The 23,765-nt window shown below is 37.4% G+C and overlaps 2 long non-coding RNA genes across 5 annotated transcripts in view; both read left to right on the plus strand.

The window, feature by feature from the left end:
* The window catches only part of LOC101905730 (uncharacterized), a 90,708-nt gene extending 80,031 nt beyond the window's left edge, over positions 1–10,677 (plus strand). For 2 of the 4 annotated variants that reach the window (XR_009491485.1, XR_804676.4), the window contains 2 exons: positions 5,219–5,338; positions 5,931–6,383. This is a non-coding gene — a long non-coding RNA (uncharacterized lncRNA). Of the gene's footprint in view, positions 1–5,218; positions 5,339–5,900; positions 6,384–6,833 lie in introns of those variants that run through there. The other 2 variants (XR_003030589.2, XR_009491486.1) reach the window with 2 other exon arrangements.
* Positions 10,678–10,693: 16 nt separating this feature from the next.
* LOC132342939 (uncharacterized) lies at positions 10,694–21,769 on the plus strand. The gene is made up of 2 exons (XR_009491487.1): positions 10,694–16,419; positions 17,340–21,769. It is a non-coding gene; the product is annotated as an uncharacterized lncRNA (long non-coding RNA).
* The last annotated feature ends 1,996 nt before the right edge of the window (positions 21,770–23,765 follow it).

The following is a 23,765-nucleotide window of genomic DNA, read 5'->3' on the forward strand; positions in this document are numbered from 1 at the left end:
TGCACAGCAAAGGAAATCATGACAAAACAAAAAAACAACTTACAGAATAGGAGAATGGGAGAAAATATCTGCAAACAATATGATCAACAGAGCTTAATTTCCAGTATATACAAACAGCTCATACAACTCAACAACAAAAAAACAAACAACCTAAATAGACATTTATCCAAAGAAGACATACAGATGACCAACAGATACGTGAAAAAATGCTCACCACTGCTAATTATTAGAGAAATGAAAATCAGGACTACAATGAGGTATCAATTCACTCCAGTCAGAATGGCCATGATTAAAAAGTCTACAAATAACCAATACTGGAGAGAGTGTGGAGAGAAAGGAACCCTCCTATACTATTGGTGGGAATGTAAGTTGGTGCAGCGAGTGTGGAAAGCAGTATGGAGGTTCCTCAGAAAACTAGAAATAGAATTACCATACGGTCCAGTAATCTACTCCTGGGCATATATCCAGACAAAACTGTGATTCAGAAAGATATAGCACTGCTGCATTCACAGCAGTGCTCGTCAAGACATGGAAACAATGTTTGCATATTGTCTATTAACAGATGTCTATTAACAGATGAATGGATAAAAAAGATGTAGTACATATATACAATGGAATACTACTCAGCCATAAAAAAGAACAAAGCAATGCTATTTGTAACAGCATTGATATAACTAGAGATTATCATACTAATTGAAGTAAGTTAGAAAAGGAAAGACAAATACAATATGATATCCCTTCTGTGGAATCTAAAATATGACACAAAGGAACCTAAATATGAAACAGAATCAGACTCACAGGCATAGAAAACAGCCTGTGGTTGCCAAGAGGGAAGGGGTTGGGGGGGATGGAGTGAGAAGTTGGCGTCAGCAGATGTAAGCTCTTATATAGAGAGTAGATAAACAACAATATCCTACCATATGGCACAGGGAATTATATCCAGTGGTGGTGGTGAGTTCAATTGTTAAGCCATGTTTGACTCTTGCCACCCCATGTACTGTAGCCCACCAGGCTCCTCTGTCCCTGAGATTTCCCAGGCAGAAATACTGGAGTGGGTTGCCATTTCCTCCTCCAGGGGATCTTCCCGACCCAGGGATCTAGCTGTGTCTTCTGCATTGCAGGTGGTCTCCTGCATTGAAGGTAGATTCTTTATCCCTGAACTACCAGGGAAGCCTGAACTATATTCAATATCCTATGATAAACCATAATGGAAAAAGAATATATTATAAAAAAGGATGTATATCTCTTTGCTGTACAGCAGAAATTAAACAAGTTTGTAAATCAACTATACTTCAATTTAAAAAAAGGAAAAAGAGAGAAAAAAAAAGAGAATCAGGGTGAGGCAGTTCATGCAAGAGGAGAGTCTCCAATCATGAGTCAAATGCACTCTGGAGCGCTTGTAAAGGATAAGAACTGAGTCAGGCCAACCTGTGACACAAGTTGGAAATTTTGCTGAGACTATGAGACAGACCCTTTCATAGTTTTAGAAGCTTGAAGTCTCACAGTTTTCTTTTCCTTCTTTCTTCCCTTTTTTTACCATGTTCCTTTTCCATTAGTTTTGTTTCCTCAAGACCTCGTTTTATCTTGATTTTACTTTATTTTCACCAAACTTAATTTTTTTGAATAAACAGTGCTTGCACATGGCAAAAATTAAAATCCAAAAGCTACAAAAAGTTACACAGTATGTATTGTATTTTTACACATACATATTGGCCCAGTTCTTTCCCTAACAATTTTTATGGGGATTTCCCTTCTTATCATATGTGCAGAACTGCCAAGGTCTTTTTGGGCTGCACATTATTTCTTGTGTGGATATAGCATAAAATATTCTACCAGTCCTCTGCTGCTAGATGCTTCGGTTATTTCCAAATTCAATGTCTGACAAACCATGCTGCAATTAATATCTTTGTATATGATTCCTTGTGAACATGTGTGAAAATCTTTGTATAACTTTCTAGAAACGCAGTTGCTGATTTGACAGCTTGATCATTTTTATTAACATTAAGGCCTTAATTTGAAGTAGCATTTATTTTAGGTAATGTGGCAACAGGGGACATGTAGTTGCCTCCAGAATTCAGTATTTTTCAATTTGTTAGCTGGGTGGAAATCTCTAGAGTGAATGAGACTCCTTCAGCTCAAAAGTCGTTTGAGAGAAACTGAGGTAGTGAGTCGCAAGGTGGAAATCTCATCAATGTGGCAGTGGCAGGAGTTCCAGAGCTCTTATTCTGATATTAACCCCAGGATTTTAATTTTGTAAGTTTCCCGAGACATTACAGAAAGTCCTTTGTTTAAAATATTTCAAAGTCAGGAAAAGAAAACCAAGTTGTAGTTCAGAAGGTAGAGAAATTAGAAACATCTGGTAAGTTCGGTTGCAGACACCGCTTGTGCTGACATGGAGATGTAATACCCAGGCGGTTGACTCCTCCAGTCTAATTCGGGTGAATAATATTTTCTCAGCAGTCTCCTGGCCACAGAGTATCAAAAAGCAATGGGAACATGCTGTAAAGTGCCTTGATGCCCAGAACAATTACACTCTGGAAACATTCTCTTGGCTGGCTGAATGTGACCCATGACCACAGCGCAGTTCATTCCATAAACAGAATTAGTCACAGAGTATATGTGGAACAACACTCTTTGCAGGACTTTCTTGTGTTGACTTTCTCTGTGCATGACAAGATGTTGGGCCCTAATACCTTGGAATGATATTACCTTAAAATAGTAGGATGAAAAATACACAACACTTTGCTTTACTTAAGTATGCAAGTACCATTTTCTCCATATGGTTATTGACTGTGTTCTTTTCAGAGCTCTCTTATGAGTGAGGCCAGTCTAAGGGGGTCTATGCCTTTGGTTTTAATGTTTTTTTACTGTCTTAATATCATTAAAAACTTGCAAATTATGGGTATCTTAAGAAATATATTGATCTTCAGTTCAGCCTTGTACTTACGTGTCTTTCCGATCCTTCTCTGACACCATGAGAGAAAATTAGTAATTTCACTTTTGTGCGATACATATGTACCTCAAACATTACCCAGTTGATTTACATGTCATTTTGTATTTTAATTTATTTATGTAGCTGTTTCCAATTAGACCTCTACTCCTCAGGTCTATTTTATTTTGTATTCCAGAGTGCCTAGGTTCATAGTAAGTAAAGAATAAACATTTATAACATGAATGAATCAGCCAGCTAATCATAGGCCATGAGGTACCTTGACATGAAACTCAACTTGACTACTACTACTAATTTTTCTCCTATGGGTGCAGTACTGCATTTGGTTTCCTTAAAACTTTTTTTTTACTAATCGATATTTCTAGGTTATTTTCTAAAGGCAAGTATAAGTTTCTGAGTATTACTCTGAAAGCATCAGTATGTAATTCTGCAGTCAGGGTAGACCGATTTTGTGATGTCATTCTCAAAGTTTCCGCTGTATGATGGAGTCTGTTTGTTCCAACCGCAAGTTAGAGTGTCTTGTTTTCTACTGTACCTGGAGATTGTAACCCAAAGAATGTCCAAAATGGTGTATCAAATTAAGGAAGCTTCAAAAATGTTTCTTACCAGGAATCTCTTCTTTGAATTATTTGTAAACCATCATCATCAAAAAGTGTGTATCAAGCACTGACATCTGAGTACTATACCTGAGTACATCCCTGAGTACTTTACCAGTTAAGCTGCAATGCCTACGCAGACCCCATTGATGTAATACACAATGTCCTATTTTCACAGGACTCTTTTCAATTCTGTTATTTTATTTGTCTGTAATTCTATTTGGTTTAAAATTGAATATGACTTTTAGTTATTGTCCATTCCTTTGTCACTTTTAATTTTTACCATACAATCCTGAAAAAAGCACTTTCTTGGATACTTTTTCCCTACCTTGCCCTTTCATGTTTACATGAACTAGCCAAGTTTCATGTCCAAACCATCCTTTCTTTCTGTGAAAATATAGATGTATTAAGGTATCACCAGATAAGACATAATGGTATTATAGCTTTTACATTGCAAGAGGGCTAGGGGATGTGATCTAAAACATAAGTGAAGGTTTTATTCACAATAGAGAATGTTGGGTTATTTTGTTAGTAACTGAGTCCAGCTATGTTGTGTGGTCTTGAGAAAATTATTTCATGTTTCTGAGTTTCCATGTCTTTAAAATATGGTGAGGGTTAGAAATAATATCTGTTGAGCATCTTGCAAAGCTGAAAGAGACTAGGCACTAAAAATGGCAGCTAATAGCAGAATCTACAGCTGCAAGAAAATGAGAGAAATAATTTTGTCTAAGCTTGGTATATATGTGACATGCACGCTGCCCTTCCACATTTGTCTTGCTTACTGCAGACCCTGCTAGTTGGTCAGCAGCTTTTTCATTGCGTCTGGATGCAGCTTTGGGATTACTTAAAAGCAGCCATTGCCAGTTAACCAAAGCAGGAAAATGAGTTGAAATCCACTTTCCATCTCTCAGGTAGCCCAGGCCTTTAGTATTATGGAAGAGAAAACTGAGGCTCAGATAGACTATGGGATTTCCTCATGGTGACACGTTTAGTGAGTGGTCAGAACCCACATTGGAAGTCAGAACTCTTAATTCAGTTCTTCCTTGGTGCAAGGCCTTTTCATTCATCTTCTTTTATAATAACCAGGGATTCGGTATCAGTTGCCATCTTTTTTCTTGAGCAAATAAATTGACCCATGATTTTCATATTTATTAGTTTATGCAAATACGCCCCACTGACCACTTTACACTGGAGATTATATGTAATTTTTAAAAGCCATGCTGTTTGATTCAAACCTTCTGTGCTATGGGCTTTCAGAAAAGAAAAAGCCTGAGGGTCAGCAGATGTTGAAGGAAGTATAATTAATGTAAACAATTAGATAATTAAGAAGAGATTTCCAAAGCAAGAGTAACTTCAAACATTTTCCACATACTCTCCTTTGCTCATTTAACCTTTTTTTTTTCTGGTATGGATATTATGCTGTAAATTTTGTGTTGGAGTCCACTGAAGCCGGCAACAGTTAATCCGTCCTTTTACTGCGGACATGCTCATGCTTGCTGACAGCTACAAAATTAATTTGGATTTACTTAGCTAAAGGAAAAACAGGATGAGAAAAGACAATATGAAGTCTCTTTTTCTCATCACTTATGCCTCCACCCCCACTGTTTTTTGTTTGTTTTAGTTACTTTTCCAAATATTCTCTCATTTTTCCCATGTTCTGTGTTCACTTAAGAAAGCTTCTGATAGCACAGATGACAAACAGGAGTTCCAGAAGTGCTGACTCATCACAGCAGAAGTCCAGTGGTTTGGCAGGAGACTTCCCTTCAAAATGTTGAGACTGGCCATTTTCAAAGTAAGTCCACAGCAGCAGATGTCACTGTTGGTCTATTTTAACTTTGGGGTGCTTGACAAACAGTGTTTGCACATGAGCACATGAGCCCAGTAATCCCAAATTTTAGTTACCATGGTCTCGTGGGACACTTCGTGCTTGTTTTCAGCACCAGTATAAGGGCCAATTTCTTACCCTTGGAACCTAACATAATTACACAGAACTTTTTTTTTTGAGATATAGTGTCGATTAAACTTTTAATGTTATGATTATGATATTTATACCACTTCCACTTTCCTTTTTTAATAGAGATCTTTTCCACAATGTCTAAATTTTCTTTGTTTCTTCCCTCTTTCTGCATGTCATTCCTTAAGCATGGGAGAGCTTTTACTTTTCTGCTCAAACATGCTTGTCTGTTCATGTATAAATCTCCACAGTCTTATAGTCTCTAAGATACTTTCTTCAACATTAATATTCATGCTGTTAACTACAGTGCAATCGACATTCACTTTTCTGAGTAAAGAAGTTGTGTCAGTTATTTACCCACTGTCTCTGTGTCCTTTTTGACTCTGTTCTGTGATGCTAGGGCTATGACTCTGCAAACTTCATTCCTCAGATTTCTTTGCTGGATTCTTGACGGCATTAGGCTGGGACTTTGAAGGTTTTGGAGGTGAGTGGCAGGAAAGGAGGTAAGACTTTCTGTTTTTGAATTTGAACCATTCTTCTTGGCCTCAGTTCCAAAATGGCACTTTTCCTGAGCATCAGCTAGTGGCTACAGCTTGGAAGTGACTCCAGCCTCCAGTTCCTTGTGGCTCTTCCAGAGCTAGTCTCACTGTATTCCCTCTGAGGAATTAGCAGCAGCTAGACCAAGCCCCTTCCTTAAAGCATCAAATCTGGGGACTTGTTCTAGTTCTTAGGTTCTGGTTTTCCCCTCGTTTCCCTTTTCGGTCCCCTAATCTCAGGCATTGTAGCTGCCTCCTGGGTTACCTCAGTGTTACCTTTTTGCTTAGTCTGTCCTGTAACACATGTGAAGACAATTCTTTCCATTAAATCCCTTCTGTTGAAATACCTTCTGTGTGGTTTTTTGACAAACATTTGATGCTTTTGAACTGTGGTGTTGGAGAAGACTCTTGAGAGTCCCTTGGACTGCAAGGAGATCCAACCAGTCCATCCTAAAGGAGATCAGTCCTGGATGCTCATAGGAAGGACTGATTTTGAAGCTGAAACTCCAGTACTTTGGCCACCTGATGCAAAGAGCTGACTCATTTGAAAAGACCCTGATGCTGGGAAAGATTGAAGGCGCGAGGAGAAGGGGACGACAGATGGTTCGATGGCATCACCGACTCAATGGACATGGGTTTGGGTAAACTCTGGGAGTTGGTGATGGACAGGGAGGCCTGGCGTGCTGCGGTTCATGGGGTCGCAAAGGGTTGGACACGAGTGAGCGACTGAACTGAACTGATATCTATATATACATATATATGTAATATATATGTCATATATATCCTTTGCCTCCCAGGTGGCTCAGACGATAAAGAATCTGCCTGCAATGCTGAAGACCTGGCTTCGATCCCTGGATTGGGAAGATCGCCTGGAGAAGGGAATGGCTATCCACTCCAGTATTCTGGCCTAGAGAAGTCCATGAGCAGAGGAGCCTGGAAGGCTATAGTCCATGGGGTTGCAGAGTCACATGTATATCACATGCATCATCACATATATAATCACACATATCATATATATATAACATACATATCACATGTATCACATGTACCATCACAAACATATCACATGTTAAAGGATATATATCACATATATTTTCACTATGTGGTATGAAACATGCCATGTAAAATGTATGACACCTCCACAATCGAAAGCAAAAGTGGGTGTTAACATTGATAGTAATATCTCCTTGAAAAAATATTTAATCGTTGCTAATGGAGTTCTAATTAGGTTTTATCCTAGTTCATACTCCATTTTACAGAAAGCACATCAGGAGAGATGAAGAGACTTGCTCCAGGTCATTCAAGTGAGTGGTTAGAAACCTGGAGCAGAACTGCATCTAATTTTCTTTCTTTTTCCTCAAGCTGACTTAGTTGCTCGTGACTTTACATGTATTCAGTGCAAAGGTTTGTTCCCTTTTGGCCAGAAATGAGCATAAATAAAGTAATTAATCTAGGATTTCTTTAATAATTATATTAACATATTATACTGAGAACTTTCATTTGGAAGGGATGCGTTGGAGAACTTGTTGCCTTTTGATGAAAGTCAATTACTTCTTTATACTGCACATTTATTCATTCATTTATGTTCCGTCAATTAGCTTATGATATATGTATTAACTTTTAATATATAACAATGTGAGGTAATGACATGTGTCAATGTGTTAGTATCACTTTTGACTGTCTTAGATCTATTCCCGGAGAGAGAGAAAAGAATCATAGACTGTTGAAGACATCCAGATTACCTAATTCAGTGGTTCGCAAACCATTGTATGTACCTTAGAACCATTTGGGAACTTGAAAATGCCTATGTCAGCACCCACTCAGAGCAGTGGCATTGGAATCTCTGGGCATTGATACCAATGCTCACTGCAGACTAATCATATTGTAATCTCTGTGGGTGAATTATCCAGGATTGAGGGCCATTTGAGCAGATGTTGGCAAATATTTTCTGTAAAGGACTGGATTGTAAATATTTTTGGCTTTGGTAGTATCTATAATATATTTTGGAGAAGGAAATGGCAACCCACTCCAGTGTTCTTGCCTGGAGAATCCCAGGGACAGAGGAGCCTGGTGGGCTTCCGTCTATGGGGTCGCACAGAGTTGGACACGACTAACGTGACTTAGCAGCAGCAGCATAATATATTTGGCCTTATGAACTCTGTCACAGCTACTTGACTGTGCCATTTTAGCACGCAAGTAGCCACAGATAAACAAATGAACATGCCTGTGTTCAAATAAAACTTTATTTATGGACACAAATTTGAAGTCATACCTTCCTGACCCCTGATCTCAAATAATTTCCCATTTTTTAAAAAAAGAATTCAGCTTTATTGAGGTGTAAGTGACGTTTAAAATGGTAAGGTATTTAAAGTGTACATTGTGGTGATGTGGCACACATTTACGTTGTGAAAGGATTCCCCCATCTATGTAATTAACGAGCACAACTGTCACCTCACCAATTTACCTTTTTATGAGGACATTTAGGTTCTACGCTGTCAGCAAAGTTTAATTATACAATACCGTGTAATCAACCCTAGTCACCATGTTGCATGTTATGTCCTCAGAGCTTATGCATTTTTTAGCTGAAAGTTCATACTGTTTGACCAATCACTCTCTATATCCTCCACCCCCTAGCTTCTGGTGACTGTTTTTGAATTCTCTGTTTCTATGAGTTTGACTTTTTATGTTTCAAGATTCCACATATAAGTGTACCATGCAGTATTTGTCTTTCCAGTGCCCTTAAGTTACCTACAGTTACATAGTTGCAAATGGCAGGATTCCCTTTTCCATGGCAGAATAATATTCCACTCCATGTGTGTGTATCTGTCTGTTTCATATCTTCTTCTTTCTTCGCTCCTCCATTGATGCATACTCAAGTTGTTCCATCTTGGCTGTTGTGGATATTGCTGCAGTGGACATGGGAGTGCAGATATATCTTTGATATCTGTTCATTTCTTTTGGAAATCTCTACTTTTTGACTTACTCTTCCAATTTTTAAATGTTAGAAACTAACTGCAAAAAGTCTAAAATACTGTGTAAGTCAAACTGAACATGTGTTTGGTCTGGACCCCGTTTACCATATCTCTGCAGAGTCTGACCCACAGAAGAATCAAGGGAGAGATGTGTGTGGAACCTGGGAAAGGAACCACATTTTCAAAGAGACTGTGTGTGAGGGAAATGCCATCTGTAAACGAGGGATGGAGAGTTGATCTTGAGAGTAGAGTGGTGATGAGTCGCTTAAGGAGTCAAGGGAGATCAGGCCTTCCTCTATTAACATACCTACTATATGAAGGAATAGCTTTTATTTGGATAATGCTAAAGTGTTTTATAATATTATGGCTTTTCTCATGTCCATATCTTTATAGTTATTGTCAGGAAACAAACCTACAAGAACCATATACAGATGATGAAAATTATTAAAGACCAGGTGGCTTATTGTTTGGGACATGGGAGGGAGGGAAAGACAAGAATGTGGGAGCTGGTTGGGAGTAGGAAATAGGCCTTGGAGGTGAAGATACTGATCTGTAAATGGAGTGAAGTAGACTTAGATGAGTATGGGGAGAAAATACCTCATGAGTGATATCCAATACTTAGAACAGAAAGGGAGAACTGGGGCTAGACAAAAGTGGAGAACAGCCAGGAATCAAGTCCTGGTGGGCTGGGAGGTGACTTGGCAGTTTTGGTCAAAGTAGAAGCCAAGGTGAGATACTGAACTGGGAGGCCAAGATCAGAGCCAGAACTATTGAATACAGAGCCAGGGATCTGGAGGCAGTTTGGAAGGATCTGCAAGGGGGACTATGCCAGGAATATATACCCCCTAGTATGGGCGTTTTCAAATGGGAAAACTGTTGAGTTCATAATACATATTATGTAACATAGTAATTCTTAATTGGATATCCTTTAAGTTAATGTTGAATTAGGAGTTAAACAAATTTAAAATCTGGAATTTTGTTTTAAAAAATGAAAACATCCAAACATACCATCTTTCCAACAAATGTTTTTTAAACAGATCTTTCAGCCAAGTTGCCTAAGAACAACAGTTGACTAGAACTGCACGTCTTCAAACTGTCTACTGCAGAATGGAAACAGGAACCTCTGGGAATATCTATGAGTCATAAAATGTTGTAAGGAAGTTTCCAAAGACCTTTTTTTCCTTTTTTTTTGCTAAAATGGAGAGTTCTAATCTCAAATTGGCAGGCTTTCCTGGCGGCAATGTACATTGTTTACTTTGATTGCTTCTCAGCTGTGCTGCATGACCTTAGTTCATCAAATTTTTGATATATTGTAGCAGAAGAGTTGCATAATATGACAAGATTGTAACTCCTTCTTTTTTTCTACTCTCTTAAAACAGATAAAAATCAGGATCCATATCTATGCTTCCTCTGTGAGGATGTTTAATTCAATTGTCTTTGAAGAAAGTAGTTCACATTACTCCCACAATTTTGAAAGCTTATAGTACTGATAATTGGAGACATATGCTTTCATTTCATTATAAAAAGGATGTAAAAAGCACTTCATAATGTTGCCAGAAAGGAGTATTTCTGTGCGCGTGTGTGCATGTGTGTACTGAGGTTATTTGCTGCTAAGTCACTTCCGTCGTGTCCGACTCTGTGCGACCCCATAGATGGCAGCCCACCAGGCTCCTCCGTCCCTGGGATTCTCCAGGCAAGAACACTGGAGTGGGTTGCCATTTCCTTCTCCAATGCATGAAAGTGAAGAATGAAAATGAAGTCGCTCAGTGGTGTCCAACTCTTAGCGACCCCATGGACTGCAGCCTACCAGGCTCCTCCGCCCATGGGATTTTCCAGGCAAGAGTACTGGAGTGGGTCGCCATTGCCTTATTTAATCTAGTTTAAATATTGCAGTTTGAATTTGGCAAAATGCAAGTACAAATACATATCATATAAACATAGTTATCAAAGTTAAGAATGAACCAAAAAATAGGCCATGGAAAAAGAGTACCTAATCCTTAGTCCATAAATTCAAAATTCTTCTGAATCTAAATTCTTTGATATTTTATGGAGTCTGAGTAATTTGTAAAATTGATATATTGCTTAGATATGTTTTCTGTTTTTAGTTCTTAAAATAGAGTTATACTTCATTTAATGTGAACATTTTAAGTTTACAGTTAAAAAGGTTTTCAACTCTGTGTAGTTACCACCCAAATCAATATAAAACATTTCCATCACTCACGAAGCTTCCTTGTGCCCCTTTCTAGGCTTTTTTCCTACCCTCCTCCATATACCAGAAAGAACAATTAGTTTTGCATGTTCCTGGACTTCATATAAGTTAAATCTTATAGTATATACTCTTTTGGGTTTGGTTTCTTTGACCCAATGTGTTTTAAAGATTTATCCATATTGTTCCATGTATCAATATCCTTTTTCGATTAGAGTTATCGAGATCAGGCCTGGGATTTCTTTGGAAGGAATGATGCTAAAGCTGAAACTCCAGTACTTTGGCCACCTCATGCAAAGAGTTGACTCATTGGAAAAGACTCTGATGCTGGGAGGGATTGGGGGCAGGAGGAGAAGGGGACGGCAGAGGATGAGGTGGCTGATGGCATCACCGACTTGATGGACGTGAGTTTGAGTGAACTCTGGGAGTTGGTGATGGACAGGGAGGCCTGGTGTGCTGTGATTCATGGGGTCGCAAAGAGTTGGACACGACTGAGTGACTGAACTGAACTGAACTGATCCTTATAATCTATAAGTCTTTTGTTAGATAAATATTTTCTGAACATTTTCTTCTAGTTTCTGTATTTTCTCTTTCCTTATTGGTTTCTTTTATTGACTAAGAAATTATTCACATAGCATCAAATTTAGAATAAATCCCATATCCATTATCATTTACTCCCCATTTCCTCCTTCTCCTCCAGGCCCTGGCAACTGCTGATATATTTTTTGTCTCTATGGATTTGCCTGTTCTGGACAGAGGACACATATGAAATCATACAATCTGTGGCCTCTTGTGTGTGGCTTCTATTTATCAGTCGATGGATATTGTGTTGTCTCTACATTTTTTGGCTGTTAAGAATAATATTGCCATGAGTATCCATGTATCAGTTTTTATGTAAAGATATATTTTCAGTTCTCCTGAGTATATTCCTACTACAGACTGATTCGTGTTCCCCCAACATTGGTATGTTGAAATCCTAATCTCTAATATGATGGCATTTAGAAATGGGGCCTCTGGGAGGTGATTGGCTCATGAGGGTGGAGCCTTTCTTATAAGGGATCAATGCCCTTAAAAAGAGACAAGAGCATTTGCTTCCTACCTTTCCTTCAGGTCACAAGAGGATACAGAACAAAAGTGGCCGTCTCCCAGCCAGAAAGCAGGTTCTCCTCAGACACCGGATCTGCTGGTGCCTTGATCCTGGACTTCCTGGCTTGCAGAGCTGTAAAAAATAATGTTTATTGTTTAAGCCAACCAATCTATGGTGTTTTTGTTATATTAGCCTGAACTAAGATAATTACTTAGAATTGAATTACGAGCAATTCCGTATGGTAACTGTCTGTTGAACTTTTTGAGGAAGTGACAAACTTTCCCACACCAACTATACTATTTTACGTTTTCACCAACAATGTGTGAGGGTTCTAATTTCTCCATACCCTTGCAAACCATTGCTATTGACCGTTTTTTAAAATTAGAGTTACTACTATGGCTTTGATTTGCATTTTTCTAATGACTAATAAGCACCTATTCATGTGCTTATTAACCACTTCTGTATCCTCTTTGGAGGAATATCCATCCAGATCTTTTGCTTATTTAAAAGTTTTTTTTTTTTATTGTTGTGCTATGAGAATTTTCTTTATATATTCTGGATACCAGACCCTTGTTAGATACATGGTTTGCAAATATTTTCTCCCATGTTTTGGATTGTAGTTTTACTTTCTTTATAGTGCCCTTTGAGGCACAAAAGTTTTAGTTTTGATAAAGCCTTTGTTGTTGTTCAGTCACTAGCTCATATGTGACTCTTTGTGACCCCATGGACTCAACATGCCAGACTTGCCTGTCTTTCACTCTCTCCCGGAGCTTGCTCAAATTCATGTCCATCCAACCGTCTCATCCTCTGTTGCCCACTTCTCATTCTGCCCTCAATCTTTCCCAGCATCAGGGTCTTTTCTAATGAGTCAGCTTTCGCATCAGGTGGTCAAAAGATTAGAGCTTCAGCTTCAGCATCAGTCCTTCCAATGAATAGTCAGAACTGATTTCCTTTAGGTGACTGGTTTGATCTCCCTACAGTCCAAAGGACTCTCAAGAGTCTTCTCCAACACCACAGTTTGAAAGCATCAATTCTTTGGTGCCTAGCCTTCTATATGATACAACTCTCACATCTGTACATGACTACTGGAAAAACCATAGCTTTGACTATATGGACATTCTTGGCACAGAGATGTCTCTGCTTTTTAATATGCTGCCCAGGTTGGTCATAGCTTTTCTTCCAAGGAGCAAGCATCTTTTAATTTCATGGCTGCAGTAACTGTCTGCAGTAATTTTGGAGCCCAAGAAATTAAAATCTGCCACCATTGCCATTTTTTCCCCATCTATTTGCCATGAAGTGATGGGATTGGATGCCATTATCTTAGTTTTTTGAATGTTGAGTTTTAAGCTTTTCCACTCTCTTTTTTCACCTTCATCAAGAGACTCTTTAGATGCTCTTCACTTTATGCCATAAGAGTAGAATCATCTGCATATGTGAGGTTGTTGATATTTCTGTCACAATCTTGAGTCTAACGTGTGCGTCATCCAGCCTGGCAGTTCCCATTATGTACTCTGCATATAAGTTAAATAAGCAGGGTGACAATATACAGTTTTTATGTACTCCTTTCCCAGTTTTGAACCAGTCCATTGTTCCATGTCCGGTTCTAGCTGTTGCTTCTTGACCCACATATAGGCTTCTCAGGAGGCAGGGAAGGTGGTTTGGTATTCCCATCTCTTTCAGAACTTTTCACAGTTTTTTTTGTGATCCACACAATCAAAGGCTTTAGTGTAGTCAATGAAGCAGAAGTAGGTGTTTTTCTGGAATTCCCTTGCTTTTTCTATGATCCAACAGATATTGGCAATTTGATCTCTGGTTCCTCTGCTTTTGTCAACCCAACTTGTAGATCTGGAAGTTCTTGGTTCATGTACTGTTGAAGCCTAGCTTGAAGGATTTGAGCATTACCTTGCTAGCATGTGAAATGAGCATAATTGTGTGGTAGTTTGAACGTTCTTTGGCTTTGGCCTTATTTGGGATTGGAATGAAAACTGGTCTTTTCCAGTCTGTGGGCACTGCTGAGTTTTCCAAATTTGCTGGCATATTGAGTACAGCACTTTAACAGCATCATCTTTTAGGATTTGAAATAGCTCAGGTGGAATTCCATCACCTCCACTAGCTTTGTTCATAGAGATGCTTCCTAAGGCCCATGTGACTTCATACTCCAAGATGTCTGGCTCTGGATGAGAGGCCATACCAGTGTGGTTATCCTGGTCATTAAGACCCTTTTTGTACAGTTCTTTGGTGTATTCTTGTCACCTCTTCTTAATCTCTTCTGCTTCTGTTAGGTAGGTCCTTGCCATTTTCTGTCCTTTATTGTGCCCATCTTTGCAAGAAATGTTCTCTTGGTTTCTCTAATTTTCTTGAAGAGATTTCTAGTCTTTCCCATTCTATTGTTTTCCTCTATTTCTTTGCATTGTTCACTTAAGAAGGCTTTTTATCTCTCCTCGCTATTCTTTGGAAGTCTGAATTCAGTTGGGTATGTATTTTTCTTTCTCCTTACCTTTTGCTTCTCTTTTTTTCTTAGCTATTTGTAAGTCCTCCTTAGACAATCAGTTTGCATTCCTGCATTTCTTTACCTTTGGAATGGTTTTGATCACAGTCTCCTGTACAATGTTATGAATCTTTGTCCATAGTTCTTCAGGCACTCTATCAGATCCAACCCCTTGAATCTATTTGATAAAGCTTAGTTTTCTTTTGGTTGCTTGTATTTTAGATTTTATGTCTAATTAACCATTGCCTAATCCAAAATCACAAAGGTTTACTTCTAGAGTTTCATAGTTTTATCTTATCTCTTAAATCTAGGTCATTGACCAGTTTTGAATTATTTTTTATACATGGTATGAGGCACAATTGCAGTTTGATTCTTTTGCATGTAGTTATCCAGTTCTCCCAGTACCATTTATTGAATAGATTCTTTTCTTTCCTCATTGAATTGTCTTGGTCCCCTTGTTGGAAATCAATTGCTTATGAGCGATTACAATAATTTGAGCAATAAATACAATAAATATGAGCAATATGAGTTTATTTCTGGACTCTGAATTTCATTCCAGTGATATGTATGTCCATCTGTATGCCAGTGCCATGCAGTTTTGATTACTTTGAAAGTGAAAGTGAAAGTTGCTCAGTCGTGTCTGACTCTTTGCCACCCCATGGGCTATACCCCATGGAATTCTCCAGGCCAGAATACTGGAGTCGAGTAGCCTTTCCCTTCTCCAGGGGATCTTCCCAACCCAGGGATCGAACCCAGGTCTCCAGCATTGCGGGCGGATTCTTTACCAGCTGAGCCACAAGGGAAGACCAAGTATACTGGAGTGGGTAGCCTATCCCTTCTGCAGCGGATCTTCCTGACCCAGGAATTGAACTGGGGTCTCCTGCATTGCAGGCAGATTCTTTACCAGCTGAGCTATGAGGGAAACCCCTTTGATTACTTTGGCTTTGTGGTATTGGTTTCTTTTGCTAGACCTTTTCAATTTAATGAATCTTTAACTTTGGATGATTATGATGAAACAGATAAAATTTTAATTTTTCCTTTTCTTTTATGGTTAATATGTTTTGGGTAAGTAATATTTGTCTCCCTAAGGTCATGAATATGTTCTCTTACTTTTTCTTCTAGAAGTTTTGTGCTCTACATTTTATAGCTAGATCAATGGTCAGTAATGAGTTAATTTTTTACATATAGTGTGAAGTAAATGTAAAGACTTATTTATTTTTCCATGTGCATGTAACATTGTTGTAGTACAGTTAATTGAATAGACTATAATTTCCTCCATTACATTATCTTGAGACCTTTTTTGTAACCCAGTTGACCATATGTGTGTGTTCTATTTATGAACTCTATTCTGTTCCATTGATAGATACATCTGTCTTCATGTGAATACTACATGATATTTGTAGCCTTGAAATCAGATAATGCAAGATGTTAATTTTGTTTTCTTCTCTTTTAACATTTTTTTTGTTTCTTCTAGGTCCTTTGTCTTTGCATACACATTTAAAAAATTCCTTGTCATTTTCTACAAAATCATCTACTGAATAATTAACTGAAATTTCACTAAATCTATCCATCAATTTGATGATAAAGAGAATCTATTAATACAAATGTCTCTCCTTGTTTTATGAACATAGTATGTCTTCACATTTATTTAGATCTTTAATTTTAGGAATAGTTTTTATTTTTTAGTGTAAAGATCTTGTGTGTTTTTTTAGATTTAGTCTCAGGTATGTGATAGTTTTGATGCTATTGTGAATGGTATTGTTTTAAAATAATATTTTCTAATTATTTGCTTATAGTATTTAAATATTATTAATTTTTGTATACCAATTTTATATTCTGAGACTTTGCTAATTCATCTGTTAGTCCTTGTAAATTTTTGGAGGATCTCTAGGGTTTTATTCATATACCACAATGTTATCTGTAAATGCTGGTTGGTTTTACTTTCTTTCTACTCTGGCTATTTTGTCTTTTTGCACTAAAGACTTCCAGTTTTGTACTGTAAAGAAGTGGTGAGGCTAGTTATCTTTACTATAATCCCAGTTGTAGGGTGACACCTTTCAGTGTTTCACTGTTATGAAAAATGTTAATTCTTTTCATAACTGTCTTTTATCAAATTTGGTGAATTCCTATCTATTCCTAATTCACTGAGAATTTTAAATTTCAAATTAGTGTTAAAATTTTTTTGATTATTTTGAATCTTTTGAGATGAGTGCCATTCTTTTTGAATTTATCCAAATTAGGTAGGGTTCTCCAAAAATAGAATGTATATATATAAATATAGACAGATATACAGACAGACAGATAGATAGGTATAGAGAGATTACAAAGAATTGACTCACATGATTATGGAGGCTGAGAATTTTACAATATGCCATCTGCAATTTGGATATCCAAGAAAACTAATGGTGTAATTCTAGTCCTAGTTCAAAGGCCTGAGAATCAGGAGAGGCTATGGTGTAAATTGCAGTCTGAGGGCAGGAGAAGATGAATGTTCAAGCAGTCAGGCAGAGAAAGAATGAATTCTGTCTTCTTTTTTCTCTTCTATTCAAGCTCTCAAGGATGAGAAAATAGAAAGAGAAATTAAGGAAGCAATTCCATTCACCATTGCAATGAAAAGAATAAAATACTTAGGAATATATCTACCTAAAGAAACTAAAGACCTATATATAGAAAACTATAAAACACTGATGAAAGAAATCAAAGAGGACACTAATAGATGGAGAAATATACCATGTTCATGGATTGGAAGAATCAATATAGTGAAAATGAGTATACTACCCAAAGCAATCTATAGATTCAATGCAATCCCTATCAAGCTATCAACGGTATTCTTCACAGAGCTAGAACAAATAATTTCACAATTTGTATGGAAATACAAAAAACCCAATCTTGAGAAAGAAGAATGGAACTGGAGGAATCAACCTACCTGACTTCAGGCTCTACTACAAAGCCACAGTCATCAAGACAGTATGGTACTGGCACAAAGACAGAAATACAGATCAATGGAACAAAATAGAAAGCCCATATATAAACCCACGCACCTATGGACACCTTATCTTTGACAAAGTAGGCAAGAATATACAGTGGAGAAAAGACAATCTCTTTAACAAATGGTGCTGGGGAAACTGGTCAACCACCTGTAAAAGAATGAAACTAGAACACTTTCTAACACCATACACAAAAATAAACTCAAAATGGATTAAAGATCTAAACATAAGACCAGACACTATAAAACTCTTACAGGAGAACAGACAAAACACTCTCCAGCATACATCACAGCAGGATCCTCTATGACCCACCTCCCAGAATATTGGAAATAAAAGCAAAAATAAACAAATGGGACCTAATTAAAATTAAAAGCTTCTGCACAACAAAAGAAACTATAAGCAAGGTGAAAAGACAGCCTTCAGAATGGGAGAAAATAATAGCAAATGAAGCAACTGACAAACAACTAATCTCAAAAATATGCAAGCAACTCCTGCAGCCCAATTCTAGAAAAATAAATGACCCAATCAAAAAATGGGCCAAAGAACTAAACATTTCTCCTAAGAAGACATACAGATGGCTAACAAACACATGAAAAGATGCTCAACATCACTCATTATCAGATAAATGCAAATCAAAACCACAATGAGGTACCATTTCAGGCCAGTCAGAATGGCTGTGATCCAAAAGTCTACAAGCAATAAATGCTGGAGAGGGTGTGGAGAAAAGAGAACCCTCTTACACTGTTGATGGGAATGCAAACTAGTACAGCCACTATGGAGAACAGTGTGGAGATTCCTTAAAAAACTGGAAATAGAACTGCTTTATGACCCAGCAATCCCACTGCTGGGCATACATACCAAAGAAACCAGAATTGAAAGAGACACATGTACCCCAATGTTCATTCCAGCACTTTTTATAATAGCCAGAACATGGAAGCAACCTAGATGTCCATCAGCAAACGAATGGATAAGAAAGCTGTGGTTTATATACACAATGGAGTATTACTCAGCCCTTAAAAAGAATACATTTGAATCAGTTCTGATGAGATGGATGAAACTGGAGCCTTTTATACAGAATGAAGTAAGCCAGAAAGAAAAACACCAATACAGTATACTAACGCATATATATGGAATTTAGAAAGATGGTAATGACAACCCTGTATGCGAGATAGCAAAAGAGACACAGATGTATAGAACAGTCTTTTGGACTCTGTGGGAGAGGGAGGGGGGATGATTTTGGAGAATGGCATTAAAACATGTGTAATATCACATAAGAAACGAATCGCCGGTCCAGGTTCGATGCAGGATACAGGAAGCTTGGGGCTGGTGCACTGGGATGACCCAGAGGGATGGTATGGGGAGGGAGGTGGGAGGAGGGTTCAGGATGGAGAACACATGTACACCCATGGTGGATGCATGTTGATGTATGGCAAAACAAATACAATATTGTAAAGTCAAAAAAAATTAACCATTACAATTTCTTTCATTTATTTCAGAAAATTCTTAACCATTATTATTTAAAATAAATATTTCCTATTTTTTTCTCCCCTCTTTTTCTGGGACTTCAAGTGAGTGAGTGTACATCTCTCAGTCATGTCTGACTCTTTGCGACCCCATGGATTATATAGTCCATGGAATTCTCTAGGCCAGAATACTGGAGTGGATAGCTATTCCCTTCTCCAGAGGATTTTCCCAACCCAAGGATCGAACCCAGGTCTCCTGCATTGAAGGCAGATTCTTTACCAGCTGAGCTACCAGGGAATCCCTCTGGGACTTCAAACTACACATATTGTATAATATGTGCTGTTAGTCCATATTTTGCTTGCTCTCTTTAGGTTTTAAACATTCTCTTTTCTCTTTTTGCTCAGTTGGTTCATTTTTCCTGTACTTAAGTTCACTGATTCTTTCTCTGTTCTATACATCCTGCTGTTATGGTCATCACATGACTTCTTCATTTCTGATTTTGTATTTTTCAGTTCTGTAATTTTCATTTGATTCTTTTACACTTTCCATATTTTTGTGCAAATTACCTACATTTTCTCACAAATTGGCCCTAAATCCCTTAATATATTTGTTATATTATTTAAACATTCTTGTATGGTTCTGACATCTGTGTCTTCTGAAAGCTGATTTCTACTGACCGTTTGTCTTTAATTCCGATTCACATATTCCTGTTTTATACATGTCTCGAAGTATGTATGCCAGTATTGGTGAACTCTTAATTTCTGCTTGTGTGAGTTCTTTATTTCTCTTTTAATTATAAATGATAATCTTGCTAAGTAGAATATCCTAGGTTTCAGATTTTTCTCTTTTAGCACCCTAAGTATATCATGCCACTTCCTTTTGCAGTTTCTGCAAAAAATTCAGCTGATAGCCTTATGGGGGTTCCCTTGTCTATGACTCTGTTTTTCTCTTGATGATTTTATAATTCTCTCTTTAACTTTTGCCTTATTAGTTAGGATATTTCTTAGTGTGGGTCTGTTTGGGTTCATCTTTTTTGGGATCCTCTGTGCTTCCTGTATCTTGATCTCTGTTTCTTTCTTTGGGTTTGGGTCATTTTCAGCCATAATTTAATTAAGTATGTTTTTGGCCCCTGTCTCTCTCTCTTCTCCTTCTGAGACTCCTAAAATGTGAATTTTGGTATGCTTGATGGTATCCCAAAAGTCCCTTTCATTTTTTAAAATTTGTTTTTATTTTTGCTGTTCTGATTGTGTGATATCCACTTTTCTATTTTCCAGATCACTTATACGTTCTTCTGTGTCACCTAGTCTGCTGTTTATTCCTTCTACTGTGTGTTTCATTGTTATTTTTCTTCAGTTCTGATGATTCTTTTAAAATATTTTCTAGTTCTTTTTTAAGCTTTTCACAGTGTTTTTAGGCTTTATTTAGCTCTCTCCTGAAGCAAAGATTCAGCAAAATAAGTATGTATGGAGAATGTTTTATTTTGTAGTTCTTTACAGATTTTAGGAATTTTCTATTTTAACTTGATGAATTAATTAAATTTCTGGTGAAATTTCTGTGTTCTGAGTTACTCAAACAGTGAAGCCAAACTTAGGAGCTGTTTAACTATGGTATTAACTATTTCTTTTGTCATATACTTTAATAATGTTATAGTGCATAAAATTTTGGCAATGACCTTGTATAGATATATAAATCAAATGTAATTCACTTCACTTTAAGAAATAGTGAAGATGATTAACCATTTTTTCCTTGAAAATGTAAACAAATATATAGAAGCTTAATAACTTCAAATATAAAATTATACAGATTCTTACTTCTTAAATATTTAATGATTTTGATTCTAGGAGATAATACATTATTTTGCTGGGTTTAAACTGGTTCAATGAGCTTGGTAGGGCATCAGAAAGGTATATTTTGAGCATGTTATTGTTCCATGTAATTTGCAGTATTGCATTTATATTTTTATTTATTCCATAAGCATTTTATGTTCCAGACATTGACATAGATGTGCTCACAGATCATCTTTTTAAATCCTTACAAAAAGTTCTTCGAGGTGGTATACACATGCCTGTTTTGCTGGAGAGAAAACAGAGTCAGAAGCTATGACTTCTTCAAAGTCATATTTCTAGTCTTTGGAACAGCATTAGACTGAAAACCCCATGTCTGACACCATAATCCATGCCTATTTCAATAATGAATACCACTTTGCATGTTCTGGAACCATCTAGGCCTTCTACTACTAACCCTGTTAGCACTTAGTTCTCAAGTGCACCCTGTCTGCAGGCTGTACCCTACGGCTCTTGAGGACATGTCTACATTTCTTTCCTGAGGAGGGTTATCACTTCGTTCTTTGGGATTCTTCTCCTCCCAAGACTGGCTGAAGAGTGGGATGGTTTCGCTCTTCTTCATTTCTTGCTGCCTCAAGCACGGAGTTATTTTTATTTCTCCAAGTTAGCTGACAAATGTGGAATCTTTTAATTAATTTGTTTTTGCCTCTAGATATGTAGAGAAAATAAAGAAAATCTGGGAACACTCAAGGTTTCCTAATTTCAAGAAGTCTCTGTGTAGTCTCAGGTTTGTGTAGCTCTGACTTTCTTCTGAGAATGTAGATAGTAGATAAAAAAAAATGCAGCCACAAAAGGAAAGACAGAAACACACAGAAAGATATTTCCACACAACTCTGCATGCAGGGATAAAAGACACAATATAAAGAAGTATAATATATAACATACCAAGGGATATGTATTTTCAGTCAGGAGACAGTGTTATTATTAAAGCATCAGAATCTTGACCTTCCTTGGCTGTACTGTCTATATATACTGAAAGGGGTTGCGTCACTTGGAGATTTATGCATACTATGGGAAGACTTGATGTGCAAGGTTGGTACTATAGTTTATCATGAGAACTGTTGTCAACATATCCTTATTTACAATGAACTATAAAGGCCATAGGGGACATCCTTGTCTGAGTCTCTGGTTCCATCTTGCTTCTGAAATTAGTCCTTAAAAATTATGGGTGTTACTTTTTTTCTTTTTCCCAGGTTTTATGTGGTCTCATCTATATTAAGAAAGATCTTTATTTAGGGCCACTTTTTATTAAGTTTGTGTTTAAGCAGGCACTTCAACATAATATGGAAACACCATGACTTACTTTGGAATTGAAACAAACTGATTATACCAGAAGGCATTTGCTGTCTTTCAAAACACATGTTATTTGTCAGTGGCAATGATGCCTTCCCTGTAACATGTAGGTATTGTCGAACATTTATCAAAGACCCATCATATTTAATAGCTTAAAAGACTTATATTGTGAAATTTGTGGAATATACTCTTAAAATATTGAAATATGTGTGTTCCCCAAGTTATTGGCAGGATGTTGATATCAAGTTTTGGTAGGTCTTCCATGGAAGTTACATAGAATTGAGCCATGTAGCAACATGGGTTCATGGGTTTAGGGTGTAGAGATTTCCTAAACTAGATGATGTCTCCAGTGGACAAAAGTGCAGAATGATTTTAAGTGATTACCTCCAAATACTCTAGACCTCAGTGAATTAATGAGGTTTCTGAATTATTCTCTTTGGAAGCCAATAGAATTGCAGTCTGAAAATGAATATTAAAAAATAATTATTTAGGGATTTTAGCTTAAAGCTTTAGTTTAAACCTTACCTTAGTTTAAAGATATATCTTCCTGGTTAGTAAGGTGCAAAATTCTAATATTAATTGTGTGTCGTAACCATGGGCTCAATACTGTGACTACTTTTGGAAAAAATTTAAGAAAATAGTGGCTGAAAGCTCTGGAGTAGGATTAAAAACATGAAAATTTGCTTCTGCCCAGGATATTTAGTGGGATTCAATGTTTATTGTTTAGGGTCAGAGCTTAAAAACTCTGAGGTGTTAAGTATTCCAATTTAAATAGAACTTCCCCAAAGATGGAATTATTAACACTTCTCTCAGAGTTAATAATAAGTGACAGAATCAATCCTTCTGCATCAGCCACCTCCCATCCACCCTCCTTTTTATAGAAAATGACTAGACTGGGGAGACAGGAATCACCATGAATGGAGCTATTGTGTTAGAAGCTTCACTCTCCCTTCCCTTGGGGAGGAAGAGAGATGCTTTCCTTTTTAAGGCCAAATTGGGAATAGGAGGGGCTCCACTAGAATTTCTCGTAAAGAATGGGGACTCTTACCAAGAGAGACTGACTGGCACTGTGTTTCTTGATGGAACATTTGCTTAGCCAGCAAACTTGCTGGTCTACCTCTTGGCCTATTTCAGCAGAAGAGAACACAATGAGAGATTGTTGGCAGAGTGGAGAGAGCCTGTGTTTTCACCATCTGGTGTGCTAAAGATGAGCTCAGGCATATATCAAGGAATGTAAGCTGGCTTAGGCCTGCCTGCCTACTGATGTGGGGTGAATGTTTGTGCCCCTCCAAGATTCATATGTTGGTGATAGTATTTGTGTTTTGGGATGAAATTAGGTTTAGACAAAGTCATGAGGGTTCAGTTCAGTTCAGTTCAGTTGCTCAGTT

The sequence above is a fragment of the Bos taurus genome, chromosome 2 (assembly GCF_002263795.3).
Source record: "Bos taurus isolate L1 Dominette 01449 registration number 42190680 breed Hereford chromosome 2, ARS-UCD2.0, whole genome shotgun sequence".
In the NCBI taxonomy this organism is placed as follows: Eukaryota; Metazoa; Chordata; class Mammalia; order Artiodactyla; family Bovidae; genus Bos; species Bos taurus.